This window comes from Pezoporus wallicus, unplaced genomic scaffold, assembly GCF_028554395.1.
Source record: "Pezoporus wallicus isolate ANWC-B61680 ecotype Strahan unplaced genomic scaffold, APGP_CSIRO_Pwel_v1 scaffold_2584, whole genome shotgun sequence".
NCBI lineage: Eukaryota > Metazoa > Chordata > Aves > Psittaciformes > Psittacidae > Pezoporus > Pezoporus wallicus.
In genome coordinates, this window is record NW_026642851.1 from 7,591,212 (window position 1) to 7,607,525 (window position 16,314).

Below are 16,314 nucleotides of genomic sequence, written 5' to 3' on the forward strand. Positions count from 1 at the left end.
TCTGTATATGCCATCTGACAAGACCTATTCTAATAGGTAATATTGTAATATAAGTAACAGTCTTATATAATGTAAACTATCAGCTGAGCAAAGTAACACCCATATGAAATTACCAAAAAAAAAAAGCACAGAAATAAATATCATATTGTCTGACTGCATAAACCCCCTGTTTTACAAAAGAAAATAATTAAATCCAAATAGGAAACATTGAGTTTTTCTCCACACATAAAAGACAGACTAGGGCCAGTGTGGGCCCTCTCTGGAAGCTATCGGGAGAACTGACTACCCGGGATTTGAAGAAGGCTGAGGTTCTTAATGACTTCTTTGCCTCAGTCTTTACTGGCAAAGGCTCTGACCACACCACCCAAGTGTTGGAAGGCAGATGCAGGGACTGTGAGAATGAAGACCTTGGGTCCACTGTAGGAGAGGATCTGGTTCGAGACCATCTTAAGAACCTGAACGTGCACAAGTCCATGGGACCCGATGAAATCCATCTCTGGGTCCTGAAGGAGCTGGTGAATGAAGTTGCTAAGCCGCTGTCCATCATATTTAAAAAATCATGGCAGTCAGGTGAAGTTCCCAACTACTGGAAAAAGGGAAATATAACCCCCATTTTCAAGAAGGGGAAAATGGATGATCTGGGGAATTACAGAGCAGTCAGTCTCACCTCTGTGCCTGGCAAAATCTTGGAGCAGATTCTCCTGGAAGGCATGCTAAGGCACATGAAAAACAGCAAGGTGCTTGGTGACAGCCAGCATGGCTTCACTAAGGGGAAATCCTGCCTGACCAATTTGGTGGCCTTCTGTGATGGGGCTACAGAACTGATGGACAGGGGTAGAGCAGTTGATGTCATCTACCTGGACTTGTGCAAAGTGTTTGACACTGTCCCACCCAACATCCTTGTCTCTAAATTGGAGAGACATAAATTTGATGGATGGACCACTCGGTGGATAAAGAACTGGCTGGATGGCTGCATGAAAAGAGTTGTGGTCAATGGCTCAATGTCCAGCTGGAGACCAGTAATGAGTGGTGTCCCTCAGGGATCGGTGTTGGGACCGGTCTTGTTCAACATCTTTGTCGCTGACATGGACAGTGGGATTGAGTGCGCCCTCAGCAAGTTTGCCAATGGTGGTTTGGTTGATACACTGGAGGGAAGGAATGGCATCCAGAGGGACCTTGACACGCTTGTGAGGTGGGCTGATGCCAACTACATGAAGTTTAACCATGCCAAGTGCAAGGTCCTACACCTGGGTGGGAGCAATGCCAGGCACAGCTACAGGTTGGGCAGAGAAGAGATTCAGAGCAGCCTTGCAAAGAAGGACTTGGGTATGTTGTTTGATGAGAAAATGAGCATGAGCCGGCTTCAGTGTGTGCTCACAGCCCAGAAAGCCATCCCTATCCTGGGCTGCATTGAAAGGAGCATGACCAGCAGCACATCGAAGGAGGTGATCCTGCCCCTCTACTCTGCTCTTGTGAGAACTCACTTGGAGTATTGTGTGCATTTCTGGTGTCCTCAACATAAGAAGGACATGGAAGTGTTGGAACAAGTCCAGAGGAGGGCCACAAGGATGATCAAGGGACTGGAGCACCTCCTGTATGAAGATAGGCTGAGAAAGTTGGGGCTGCTCAGCCTGGAGAAGGGAAGGCTGCATGAAGACCTCATAGCAGCCTTCCAGTATCTGAAGGGGAGCTATAGGGGAGAGACTCTTCATTAGGGACTGTAGTGACAGGACAAGGGTAATGGGTTCGAACTTAAACAGGGGAAGTTTAGATTGGATATAAGGAGGAAGTTCTTTACTGTAAGGGTGGTGAGGCCCTGGAATGGGTTGCCCAGGGAGGTTGTGAATGCTCCATCCCTGGTGGTGTTTGTCGTGGTTTAAACCCAGTCAGTCAGGTAACTCGTTAACTCCCCCCCCCACCAACCCTGCAGTCTCCCAGCCCTTCCGGCTAACTCCCAGTTACATCCTGGGCATGACGTGCTGTGGTATGGAATACCTCTTTGGTCAGTTTGGGTCAGCTTCCTCCTGGCTTCCCCTCCTCCCTGGCAGAACCTGAGGCTCACAAAGTCCTTGGCCAAACCAAAACATCGCAATCAGTTCTGTTCCCAGGCCAAAAGTCAAAACACTGCACTGCACCAGCTACCAAGGAGGAGAAACATGACTGCTACTGCTGAACCCAGGACAGTGTTCAAGGCAAGGATTAGTGTGAGGTGTCCCTGCCCATGCAGGGGGGTTGGAACTAGATGATCTTAAGTTCATTTCCAACCCTAACTATTCTATAATTCTATGTACTCCAGCCCCCCAGCAGGGACACCTTCCACTAGATCAGGTGGCTCAGAGTCCACCCAGCCTGACACTGAACATTTCCAGGAATTGAGCATCTACTGCCTCTCTGGGCAACCTGTTCCAGTGTTTCACCACCCTCATTATAAAGATTGTCTTCCTCATATCTAGTTTAAATCTGCCTCCTTAGAGAGAAGGATGGACCATGTTAAATGCCTTCAGGCGTCCAGATATATGAAGTCCGTAGCTCCTACCTAGTCCACTGATGTAGTCACTTCATCATGGAAGGACACTAGGTTGGTTTAAGTGCTCGCTTTAAAATACTTCCTCACTTTAACTATTGGAGTGTTTATTATTTCTTGGGGCTTTTTGTTTGGTTTGGGTTTTTTGGTTTGATTTGGTTTTTTTGGTTTGGTTTGGGGTTTCTTTTGCTTTAGGGATGTTACATATTTTAATTCCAAATTAAAAGATGGGAGGAAAACTTGTTGATTTATACTCAGGCTGGTTTTATCACAACAGTAACTGTCAGTAGTGTGCTGTTATTACAAAATTGGCCACTGTATCTTACCCACTGAATTGCAAAATTAAAAAAAAAAAAAAAAAAAAGAGGTATTTGTGTGGATTAAGTAAACCACCAGAGGGAGCATATATAATCCAATCAGTGTAATAGATTCATATACAAGTGACAAGGAAAATCTCATTTTAAATGCTTCAGAAGGGATAGATGTTTAAAATATATCCTATTTGTCAAAATATATTCCATTCTTTCAATGTGTATAACAATGAATTTGCTGATCATACTGCTGCTTCAGGCAAAGCAAAAGAAATCTGCTCAGATTGTGTCTTTCTATAGAATTTATAAAACTACTCCAGCAGTTCCTTATGCTGCAGTAGTTTTATATGAAACCATGGCAGCATCCTAACACCTGGGTCTTAACAAGCAGATTGTTCAATGAGGCCAAATTCACCCTGTGATAAATGAAAAGTAATGTCAGTACTCTTTTCCTAACTTGTATACTGTTTCTTTGCCAATTATGAAGCAATAATATTGAAAATTTGAGAAGTAGGAATTGTGGCCCTTTGTCAGTTTGCTCTGATTAAAATGCAATATTTTTCTCTGTTTTAAAACTTGTGTTGTGAAAGCAGTTGGTCTTTTTAATTAAGTGCAACAAAAATATTGAGAATGAATGTGTAAGTTTGTCAGCCCTGTTACATTACTGATAAGAATGATACAATAACTAGATCTATACTTTATTGAGCAGAAAATTGCTCCACACCCAACTTCTTCAAATCCTTTCCAAGACGCTTGCTCTTAATTTGACAAGCTAATTTAAACACATGAACTGCAAAAAACCTTTAGGAAATTAGCATTCAATAATTGAGAATTTTGTATGCATGGCAAGCCTGGTGGAAGGAAAGCAAGAAAATCAAGTAGCACAGAAGTGCTTAATGAACAAAGCATTTTATCAAACCAGAGTGAGCCCCATGGTGGTATTGTTTGATGAAAGAAGCCTCACGAGATCATAGTAACAGATATTCCCAAATGGGATGGCAGTTCTACTTAGAAGACAGTGAAAGCTTTGTGTGAGCCTCAAGGTACATTTAAAAATATGTAAGAGTAAAGATGCGCATATCAGTAAAATGTACATAATGGAACATTTAAAAGTACTATTACGGAACACAGATGATCCTGAGCTCTTAACATGTTTTTATCGAAAGTCATCCTGCAGCCAAGATGAACTCACTTTTTTTCTGAAATTGATACATAGATGAAAAGCAGATAAAAAGCCTTTCTAAAATTTTTTGGTAAGTTTGTGGAATTTCTCAGTAGCTGGATTCTGTGGAAGTATTGTGGAATTTCCGTAATTACATTTGGGCAGAGATTGCAAGAATTCCTATGATTAATACAAATAAACCTAAAAAGTTCAGTCTCTGAACAGAATTCTATTGAAGGTGCAGTAGCTCTCAGAGGCCTAAGACATGTCAGAGCAAAACCATCCAATTCATTACATAAAATGTTGGACCTGCTAGAGTAGAATCATCCCCTTGCGTGGTTCACAGCTAATACCTTAAAATGGACCCATACCATATGAGAGCTATGTGGAATCTTTTTTCAGTATTCGCCTGAGCTTTTTCTTACACTAGTAAAACTTTGTCTTATGAGCTTTATTCCTCAAGTTTCCTTTCTCCACATGTTCTTCTGCAGTGTCCTCCTTTCTTGCTTGCTGACGATCTCAGCAGCCCCAATCTAGAGATTAAAACTCCCTATCCTCCCATTAACAGATTTGATATCTACCCAACTGAATTCGAGTCCTGTCTTCGTACAGAAATTATCCAGTTTTCTTACATCTGCAATTTAAGTCACATTTTTACATGTGTATGCATTGCTTTGTTTTCCTGAATAACTTGGAACAGCATGAGAACAACAGTTATGCTCATAACTGGTGCAGATTTTTAAGAAATGCAAGGCTGGGTTACAAAACTTTAAAGTATTATAGAGAATGGTCATAAGATTGCTATAATTCTAATTACTCTGAAATCCTAATCTTTCTTTTGAAATATTTGCTATTAAATCCTGGACCTGAAGACTGGGAAGCATTTTGAAGTTTCTTAATCTAGTTATAAACACCGTGATTTATTTCAGCCACATCACTCACACTACTCATATTGTATATTTTTGCTTCTTACCATATCATTTGCCTTTCAAAATTTGAGATAGGTTTCACTAGCTATTGATTCCTTTGCAGGGATGTTGCTGTGTCTTCTGGAGTCTGCAAACTCTATTCATTATCCACTCTGCAGGTTTCTGTTGTATCCAATTTTGCAACACAGCTTGGCTGAGGTATAGATATCACAGTCAGTACAAGAAGGACTGTTGCCTGGACTGTTTTAAGACCTTAGTGCAAAGTGCGTCTCCTGTGGGTCTATCAAATATATCACATTCCTATGGTGTTTTAGTATAACTGCAGGAAGTAGTTATCAAAGGTACAGAGGACGGTTAAGCACTTAAATCATGAGGGAGGGAAAGTAGATATCCATCTGTTAATCATACCTTTGAGAATATTTACTTTTCCTGACTAATTTGAAAGGAAGATCACAAAATCTGTGTTTAATATCCATATTTATTTCGCAGATGCAGCTGAAATACCATAGTGGTAAAACACTAAATAAATAGGTAGGTAGCACAGTTCTCTTCTGTAGGAAACTTCTTTTGCAGTTCATGTACATACTAGTAACTTTTTATTCCTTATTTATTTTATTAAAACAATAAGACAAAACCCCACTCAGTCTTTGCTGAGCTATTTATACTCAGAACTGCAACTTCTATGACATCCATAAATCTTTCAAATCGCAACAGAGTTGAGTTCAGACTCAATTCCACATTGCTTATTCTGAGTTTTATAGCCGTAAAAGTGGGTATTGCCCTTCTCAATTACACAGGCATTCACTCTGGGAGTTGTTTGCTGACAGAAGTGCACCATGTTCAGTCACACAGGAGCCCCAGATTCTTTTCTGTTTGGTTTCATTTTTATGTGTTAATTTCTAACATTGATAGCTACTACCAGAGATTCTGGATTCAACCATGTTCCTGTTTCACTGATGAAAATGACACTTGTCTTTGAAAGGGGTCCACAGGCAGGTGCCTCAGATTGCAATTTATGTGTTTCCTCAACATTTCAAGATACTTGGCTCAGAATTCTGGTCATCATTCTATGCTTTGTGATGGGCTTTCTTAGGACTAAGTTTCTATACAAGGCATTATAGCCTGGCCAGTTCCCAAATAAATGTCTCAAATGATGGTGTGATATTAACTATTAGACATTAAGAGTATAATCAGAAGAGTGCAGAGAACACATCTCAAAGAAAGTAGGCTTTCCTGATAATAGATTAAAGATTTATACCTAACAAAATGCTCATGCATTACATTGGGTAAATAAAGTATAATGCAAAACAGTTAGGATGTTAATTTGCATGGTACGGTAGTGTGAAATATAAGTAGATGACAATTAGGTGAATATAGAACAGAAATGAGAAAAAATATTAAAAATAATATGGTTACTTAAACACAAGAGTGAAGATTACTTCAAAAACACTGAGAGGGAAGTTGGCAGGTAAGGCAGAAATTTTACCTACTTAACCTGAATTCAGAGACAGAGCTTCAAGAAGGTTTTGACATCTGCAGATAGGAACCTCCTCATAGGAGCACATGTTCAAAGACAAAGGAAAGCAGTCAGGATTTCATACTCCGCTTTGGTTGTGTCACTGTAATATACCTTAACCTAAAATAATCAGGTATCAATGTCATCTTGTTTACAGCATAGTTCTTACCCTGCTTTGATTTTCTTGGTCCTCAGGATGTTTATTTCACTTCTTGTGAAAAGAAGTAAAGCTCTAACACAACTCTTTCACACGTCTGAAATTTCTATCTTTTCCTTAACCTAACCAATTCTAATTTGCCTTAATTTGCTAAACTACTGATATTTTTATCCATTTCTGTCTCTGTTGTCTATCGTATATAGTTTTCTACATCATTTATGCGAACTTCTATTCCTGTGCTACTAGAAGAGTTAAAAGTAAGCTGACTGGCCTCTTAATGAAAACAGTTAAGTTTTAAGTAGTTCATGGTCACTACATCTGAAACCAAGTATAGCAGGACATAAAGAGTTTTGACTTCTGGGACAAAGCCCCTTCAGAGTTCTAATATGGAAGCTAAGGATAAAAAAAAACCAAAGACAACAAATAGGTTCTTAGTTTCTAAAGAGAGCAGTTTGGCCCTATAGCAGCAGTTCTCCCAGTTTATGAGCCAAATAAATAAATAAGGTACTCTTAATAAAGTTAATTAGGTTTTGTAGTCTTAAATGAATTCTTCATCATAAAGGTAAGATAGTACTAAAACAGCTTAGTTCCATATTCCATAGTTTCTCACTTTGTAATGGTTTTATACATTGCTGTACATAGAGCAGTGCTACTGCTTTTTTGCAGTTTCATAGAACATAGTATTGTAGAATGGTTAGGGGTGGAAGGGACCTTAAGGATCATTTAGTTTATCTTATCTTCTCTTCCAATGGACTGCTTACAACAGCTGGATAACTTCAGATTTTTTTCTTTTCAACAGTGATGTATTAGAAAATACACAAATCTGACAAACCCAAGCTTTATGACTTCAGGACAATTTGTCAGATATTTTAGTTACAGAAAAAGGTTCATTTAATGGATTAGCACTCAAAAATAATGATTGTGCAGTAGGTGCATTTTGTTCAATAGGCCCACTTGGCAGAACATTAATTTAGTGAGGAACAAGGTATTAGAACAAAGTATGCAAGCCGGAGTTTTATTTAATTTGTAGTTCCTGACTACTTCTTTGACTATCAGAAAATGGTATGTGTATCTTTTATGAAATATTTGACTGTTCATGAGACTACATTACAGAACCCAAATATCACCTCCCCGTAGGATCCAGAATCATTGGGCTAGATAATAATTTTCTCAACTGCTCCTTTCTTTCCTTATTACAAGTGTTTATAAAAAGTGAAAGAACAGAAACTGAGAACAGAGCATTTCAGAAGGCCTCCAAGTTCAGGACAGAAATTCAGGTCACATCCATAGCGACAGGAAGACCTGACTGTAAGATACTTTATATGGTGAATGTTATTGTACTTTGGTGGAAGCATTAGTTTTCTTCCCTTCATATAAGCATCCAGCCCAGGGCACTACTATGGAGAAATCCATCTTCCACCAATTTTGTGAGTCTTACTCTTCAATTCTTCTGCTGTCATTACAAGGGAGAGAAATAAAACAAGGAAATAAATAAATCAGGTATTTTTAATGGAAAGTTTTGCACTATATCAGATTTCCTTTTTCTTTACTTTTTCTGCTTCACTGACATATAATGCAAAATGGCATTCCCAGTCAGATTTGTTTAATGGTCAGTTCAGCGGTGATACAAAACAGTCACTTATACAGCTGTAGTTCATCTTCTCATACCAAATATTTTTTGACATAGAATTAGCTGCAAATTAAACAGAGCTTGGGAAGCTTCCTGGACATTGGACAACCACTGTCTGTGCCATTAGATAGTTCCGATGTTCCCCAATGTGATTTTAGTCAATGCCCAGGAGTACTGTCCAGAACGGTTCCCAGGCATGGTACAGCAGTTGGACTGTTCCAGGAATTATTCCCAGTTGGAAGTTTATATGCAGCCTCCTCTTTTTTAGGTTGCAAGAGTTTGCTTGTTCAGGCATAGGCCGTGCTGTGCCAGCGGTCTTCATTGCCAAGGAACATTTCTGGGCATGTTTATTTTACCAGTGTAGAAACAGACAAAGTGATCACAATAATGTTAACTGCTTTCTAGAAGTGCAAACCTCTTATGATTGTACACCTCAATACAACTTTACTGTTTCTCAGCAAAGTCTACTGATTCTCTGTAGCATATAAGTCACCTTCCTACAGGACATATTCCCAAAATCAGGGAAAATAAATTATGTTTTCTCAGTATCCTTCCTAAATATCAAGGGGGTTTTGTGCACCATCACATCTTAAGTTCCCCCTCTATTCAGGTCTATTAACTTGTCCAATATCTGCATTATCACATAGCATTAACAAAAGCACTTGCTTCCCACCAGATATCACAACAAACATTAATATGGACAATTAATGAAGAAATTGATGAGCCCCAAATGTTCTGCAATTCTTTGGTAATCTGTTTTGCAGACTGTTCTTGATGAATGTTGACTTCAGAATTTGACTCACTTTTAGATTAAAAAAAAAAAAGAAAATGCAAGTAGAATACTAATTTGGGAAGCAAATAACTTTCTGAACTTTACGTTCTTTTGAACATAACCAGTAACAGGATGATTCATGTCCTTCCTTTCTTGTGCTCTTTAGAGGGAGAGAGACCCTCTACATCAGGTGCTTTTCTTAACCCTAATTCATCCATACTTTCCACAAATGCAGTAGTATGAATATACAGTTTCAAAACAGCATATGTTCTTTGAACAGAATGCTCTCTTGCTTTGTTGGCGAACCTTTATAAGCATATAAATGTTAATTTATGTAGAGTGAGTTCAGCATGTGATGCCGCCTCTTGTTGCAGGTCCTGTTTCCTTTGACTTCTTACTCTTCTTAGAATTGTGAATGTGATGTAACAGGAGCAGTAACCTAACTAAAACATCTCTGCACTTCTCTTTCTAGCCACTCAGATGCTGATGACCACTAATACTGAAACAGACATGTTATGTATTGCATGATTGCAGGCGGCTCGTGCGTGATTACAGAAATGCAAACAGCCCTATCTTGTACTATCACTAGGCACCAGGCCACTTTCACCCTGTCCCAGACCCCTCTGCTTTGTTAATGTTATCAGTGGGTTTTTTTTATAAAGGGGCAAAATCCCAGTAAAAGCATACGAATAAAAAAGTAAGCTTGGCCAGCGTGTGAATGACATCTGTGCCTTGTTACATGCCACCCGACGCTTGATGTTTTTCAGCTACATTCCCAGTTCTACAATTCATATGTCTGGGAGTACTACGAGAAGTATAGGAGCTGTGAGTTAGTGTATGCTCATCTGGTTTTCAGAAAATCTGAGCTTACCTCTAAGTCCTGTTACAGAATTCTGTGTTATCTCAGGTGATCATTTCATATCTCCTATTTTCTGATCTCTAAAGTGGAAAATAAAATATTTCTTCCAAAGATCACCTTCATATTTTATTTTAAACACAGGAGGGTAAGCTCTCACTTTTATTTCTTTAACCAGGAGGAAATGTAACACATTAATATTGGAGAAAAAAAATTAAGATCATGGGAGCATCCACCCTGAAATTGAAGAGATTATTTGGATATTTGGAGATAGAAAATAGTTCAGACAGTCATATAAAGATAAGAAAGGGGGTTAATTGTGCATAAGGGTTAGGTTTAGGATCACTAACCAGAATGTTTCAGAGCTCTTTGCCTTGAACCCTGAGTAACTGTGTGCAAAATGGGTAGAAATTACAACAGGTCATAATTCTCTGCTAACTTCTGTTTTTATCAGTATTTCATACCAACTTTGCACAGGTATAAATGCAAAAAGTCAAAGGCAGTGCAGAATGTAATCTAGTATTGGAGACTAATTTTAGTGTGAATTCCCAGAGAACACATTTGATTGTTACTATTTTCTGCTGATTCTTTTGGAAATTCTGATGCCATAATCTTATAAATAGACTCCTCTTATGCTTTCTTTTTTCCTTCTAGTTATTCAAATCAAAGCCTTTAGCAAAAGCTTCTTTATCTGCTTTTCAGCATGTTTCCTTTGTTGTAACTGACATTAAGACTATAGAAAATATCCTACTGTTCTTCTTTAATCAGAACTCTGTCAAGTCTCACTTTAACTAGCATATTTTTCCTTTCTTTCTCATTGAATTGGAAATAAAACCTCCTTCTTTTAGATCACTTTTATTCTTAGGGTCTTCCAACAGCAAGAATTCCCAATGGGAGTCCTTATTTCCTACTGCTTATTCACATCTTCTGTCAGAGTACTCGTGTTCAATTTTTCTGTAAAATGAAAGGGGATCTGGGATTTTTGAAAACCCATCTTTTCATTTCCCTGTTTGCATGATATTGCAGAACATGTAGCTATATTTTTTCAAACTTTCCATCATATGAAATTGTGGAAACATCATCAGGTTGAAGGTTATCTGATGAAATTTGTGCCCCTTTCTGATCCTCCTTATCATTATCTGAATATTGTAAATTTTGGGAGGGAAACAATGTTAAGACAATGATGGAATTCAGTGTTTCAGACACAGGTATGCTTCATCAAGTATTAACTATTCCATGGAACCTTACTGAGCAGGTTCCTGAAGAGGCCAACAACTGCTCTCTTGAAGCTCAGGGCAGTGAGCTTACTGCATGCCCTTCTCACTGCGCCAAGGTTCTTGAACTCTACCATCTCATGATCGCTGCAGCCAAGACTGCCTTGGAGCATCACATTCCGCTTCATATGAACTTAAGGCTTCGAGCTGTGATAGAGTTCTGCATTTGTGACAAGAGAAAGAGAAAATAACAAGGTGATGAAAATGCAATCTCTTCCCAGACAGTACAGTGTGACAGGAAAGTGAGGAACCAAACTGGTGCCTCTTCTGTGGTAAAGGGAAGCAAAATCAGACTGAGAACAAAGGTAGAGAGCTTTTTCCTCCACAAATCTATGATTAGGGTTTGTTTCAGTTGGACACAAAATTCAAGGCTTCCAGTATTTTTTATATATATATTTTATATTTATTTATTTTTATATTTTGCTTTCTATCTCCATAAGCTTGGAAAGAAATTTCGCTTTAAAATGTTCTAACTATTCATTTAATAATTCAAACAAACTAGCGAGTGCCTTAATCTATTCCTAACATGATGGTCCTTCCTTAGTGGTTAAAAGCAGAAAAGAGTTTTGTCTGTTCCATTTTCTATTTAATTTCCCAGGCTAACCTTTTATTTAGTGCAGTCAATAAACATTTTAACTGAGTTAAATAATTACATGGTATTTAAGAAAACATGTCAGATTTCTGCAGTGCCTTTCAGATCCCAGAAATCCATTCTTTACATGCCATTGCAGATATCCTGGCAAAAAAAAAAAAAAAATCTTAGTGAGCAGTTAGTCTAAAGGACACATGTTGTGCATTTTAATACTCTTGATTGTTTTATGCTAGCTCAACCTGGTGAAAAGATTTTTCCATCCAAACTTTGTCCCTTTCCTTCTCCATAATATGCCATTGTTTTTAGCTTTCACAGGTTAAACCCTGATGAATTTTCTGTATACATGATATCTGATTTATTATTACTATTAATCCTCACTCAACTCTTGTAAAAAGGAAGAAGCTAAGGATTTCAGTTCATACACTGAATGGATACTTGTAATTTAAATATTCTCTGGTAAATGGCATCTGCTAGATCTGATGACATCTCCATCTCCTTTCTGGCTATGCACGGTTCACCAAAAGGATTCTAACATTTTTTTTGTGACTCAGAGTCAGCTGCATTAATTATTCCAAATCGTCATTGCTATACATGCAGAGACTTTAATTCTCCCTTTGCTTCCTGAACCAGTACTCCCAAGTTCCACACACAACCTGGAATTCTGAACATTTCATGAATGTACCCATTCTCATTTCCTAGAGAATCTTTATTATTGCTTTCCTAGGAGCTGATTTTGGTCATCACTTGAAAATGTAGTTGCAAAATGGCCATGTTGACAGATGGTATAAATAGCATAGTTAATCAAATCTGCTCCAATGTTTTAATGGCAACAGGGAATTATCATCATGATACTAAATGGTCTTAAAAATGCGGTCAGTAAAGCGGGTGGTGCAGTGAAATGACAGTTCCCAGAACTGTAATTCACCAACCCAGCAATGATAGTACCTGCTACAGCTGACATCTGATTGACATGCCTCAAAGGAAGGTCACAAACAGGTTTGTTTGAAGCCTATCTTATTCCAGATAAAGCTGCTGGGGCTTGGACTCACCAGTAGAAAATATTAAATAAGCAATGTCCAGGGTTTAATGTATTTTTCTTTCACATAAGGTTATCTGAAGAGTGTCACATGTTTGAAAGAGCCATTCCAAGCCCTTGCATGTTGCATTCGGCTTTTGGTGGTTTGTTAATTCCTGGGGGAAAATCAACCTCAGCACTGTTACCACCATTTTTCAGTAGATTGTTGTTTTTTTTTTCCCAGAAAAGACTTGAGAACTATAGAGGAGTGTGCCTTTTATTCATTTAATCTTTGGAGCCTTGCGTTTAACACCATTTAGATATATGATAAAATCTAAGATAAAAGGATCATTAATCCCTACTAGGTCTAAGTACAGCTAAGTTTGAATTAATGTGGATACCTCGATTGTAGGAATTTATGGAATGGCTTGATGCCATATGTTGGGCTTGATTTTCAGATGTACATAGTATCCACAAACAGATTAGACTTTAGCTAGAGCAGTATGACTAAAACACAATGTGTTGTAAGTATTTGATGCATCCGAAAATTAGTCCAGTTCTCCATCAAGATGGGTACAGAAGTTGCTAATGAAGCTCTTCAGACTTTAGAGAAAAGTAGGTAGGAGACAGACTTCAAAAAAGTATGTTCTGTTCATACCTGGAATGCCATGTCGTAGTGTGTTTCTGCTTAGTAAGGTCCTCTTTGTTTTCTCAAACATTTATGGACAGAGCATGACAAAGGCAGCACTGAGCTCCCCAAATAGCACTAATTCGCTCACAGATTCACTTACATGGCCAAGCCCAAAAAGTTGTGATGAATAGTGTCTCATCTAGCTGGTTACTGATCACTGGTGGTGTCCCCCAGGGCTTGGTATTAGGGCCAATTTTGTTTAATAACTTTACTGACAATCTGGATGAGGGAATCAAATGCACCCTCAGTAAATTTGCAGATGACACCAAGCTGGGTGGGAGCATTGATCTGCTGGAGGGTAGAAAGGCTCTGCAGAGGGATCTGGATAGGCTAGATGCTCAGTGCCAGGTCCTGCTCTTGGGCCACAACAACCCCATGGAATGCTGCAGGCTGGGGGGAAGAGTGGCTGGAAAGCTGCTCATTGGAAAAGGACCTGGGGGTGCTGATTGATGGCTGCTGAACATGATCCAGCCTGGGCAGCCAAGAAGGCCAGCAGCATCCTGGCTTGTATCAGAAATAGTGTTGCCAGGGAAGTGATCATCCCCTTGAATTCAGCACTGGTGAGGCTGCACCTTGAATTCTGTGTTCAGTTCTGGGCCCCCCACTGCAAGAAAGAGATTAAGGTGCTGGAGAGAGTCCAGAGAAGGGCAGCTAAAGCTGGTGAAGGGTCTGGAGCGCAGGTCTTATGAGGAGCAGCTGAGGGAACTGGGGCTGGAGAAGTCTGGAGAAGGTTCGGGGGGATCTTATCACTACAACTACCTGAAAGGAGGATGGAGCAAGGAGTTGGCTGGTCTCTTTTTGCAACTAACAAGTGTTAGGACAAGAGGTATTGTCCTCAAGCTGAGCCAGGGAAGGTTTAGATTGAATGATATTAAGATAATTTCCTAATATTATAGAAATTAGGAAAGATTTATTCACCAAAAGGGTAGTCAGGCATTGGAACAGGCTGCCCAGGGAAGTGCTGGAATGACCATCCCTGGATGTGTTCAAAAACCATGTAGACAAGGCCCTTAGTGACATGGTTTAGTGGTGGATTTGACAATCCTGGGTAATGGTTGGACTTGATGATCTTAAAGGTCTTTTCTAACCTAGGTGATTCTATTATTCAACAACAAAAAGCTCTTTACAGTGGCCTTTGTTCCCATGCATTTTGAAGGAGGTCACTGTTTTTCTCTGGAATACATATCTGGTTTGGACATCTTTATTCTTCTCTGCAATAGGTTTTTTGAAAAGTCAGTTGCTGTAGAGTGGGCGATACTTGGCACCTGTTCGGGCTTGGGGGGGGGGGGGGGGAGGAATTTCCACATTGCAAATGGTATAATGTGGATCAGTGCAACATTTGCTCAAAATCTTTTGTCAAAGATACTGTAGATTCTGCTCAGAATTACAATATGGAGACATTTATTATTCCAAGTAGGTCATTAACATTATTTACATCCTCTTATAACATACTCTCCTACTATAAAAATGATTCCACCATTCCATTCTTTCAAATGCACCTGTTTATCTTTTTCGAAGCAGGGTAGTACTTGGCATGTCTCAGCATCTTTCAGTTCATTTAGAACAAAAAATTACCCCATAAATACAGCTAACCATAACAGTGGTCCAATTTGTTTGACTAGTCTTATTAAAAGACAGTGAGAAGGTTACTTGCTGTACAGTCAGGTAAGTTATGACCATGGGTGCCATGCTGGAAAAAATACCAGGAAGTGTTGGAGAATCTCTTTTGAAGTCAGATATCAAGGTTTAGCTATTTGCTTGCTGTTGCAATAATGATTTCTCTTTGTAACTCTGCCTTTTGTCTAGGAAACCCTAAGTTACTGTATAAATACTGATAGCACTTTTGTGAAAGGGGGATTGCCAGGGGAATAGTTATATTAAAGTGTTACAAGTTGCTTTAAAATTTCTTCACTACATGTCAAAAAGGAGAAAGAATATTGCAAGCAGTTTATCAACCTCACCAAATCTGGTAATACGCATGCAATGTAAGTTTTCTGCAGCTAATGAGGAGGTAGGAACAACTAGATGGTATTCTTGAATAGTCATGAAGGCTGTTCAGGAGACCTGTTATGTTAATCTGTGAACAGTGATCACATCAATATATGCTTATCTTGATGTCTCAGGTCACCTTGATGGCCTTCTATGATGGAGCTATGGAACTGATGGACAGGGGTAGAGCAATTGATGTCATTTATCTGGACTTGTGCAAAGCGTTCAACACTGTCCTGCATGACATCCTTATCTCTAAACTGGAGAGACATCAACTTGATAGGTGGACCAGTGGGTGCATAAAGAACTAGCTGGATGGCCGCATGCAAAGAGTTGTGGTGAATGGCTCAGTGTCCAGCTGGAGACCAGTAACGAGTGGTGTCCCTCAGGGATTGGTGTTGGGACCGGTCTTGTTCAACATCTTTGTCGCTGACATGGACAGTGGGATTTGCCGATGACACCAAGGTGTGTGGTTCGGTTGATACGCTGGAGGGAAGGAATGGCATCCAGAGGGACCTTGACACGCTTGTGAGGTGGGCTGATGCCAACTTTATGAAGTTTAACCATGCTAAGTGCAAGGTCCTACACCTGGGTTGGAGCAATCCCAGGCACAGCAACAGGTTGGGCAGAGAAGAGATTCAGAGCAGCCCTGTGGAGAAGGACTTGGGGGTGTTGGTTGATGAGAAACTTACCATGAGCCAGCAGTGTGCACTCACAGCCCAGAAAGCCAGTTATATCCTGGGCTGCATCAAAAGGAGACTCTGCATTGGCGAGACCCCACTTGGAGTACTGTGTGCAGTTCATGGGACCCAGCAACAAGAGGGATGTGGATCTGTTGGAACTATTCCCAAGCAGGGCCTAAAAGATGATCAGAGGATTCGAACACCTCTCCTATG

At 39.5% G+C, this 16,314-nt stretch overlaps 1 protein-coding gene across 2 annotated transcripts in view; it reads left to right on the forward strand.

The window, feature by feature from the left end:
• The window catches only part of PLXDC2 (plexin domain containing 2), a 254,784-nt gene that overhangs the window by 206,560 nt on the left and 31,910 nt on the right, over positions 1 to 16,314 (forward strand). The window lies entirely within an intron of this gene.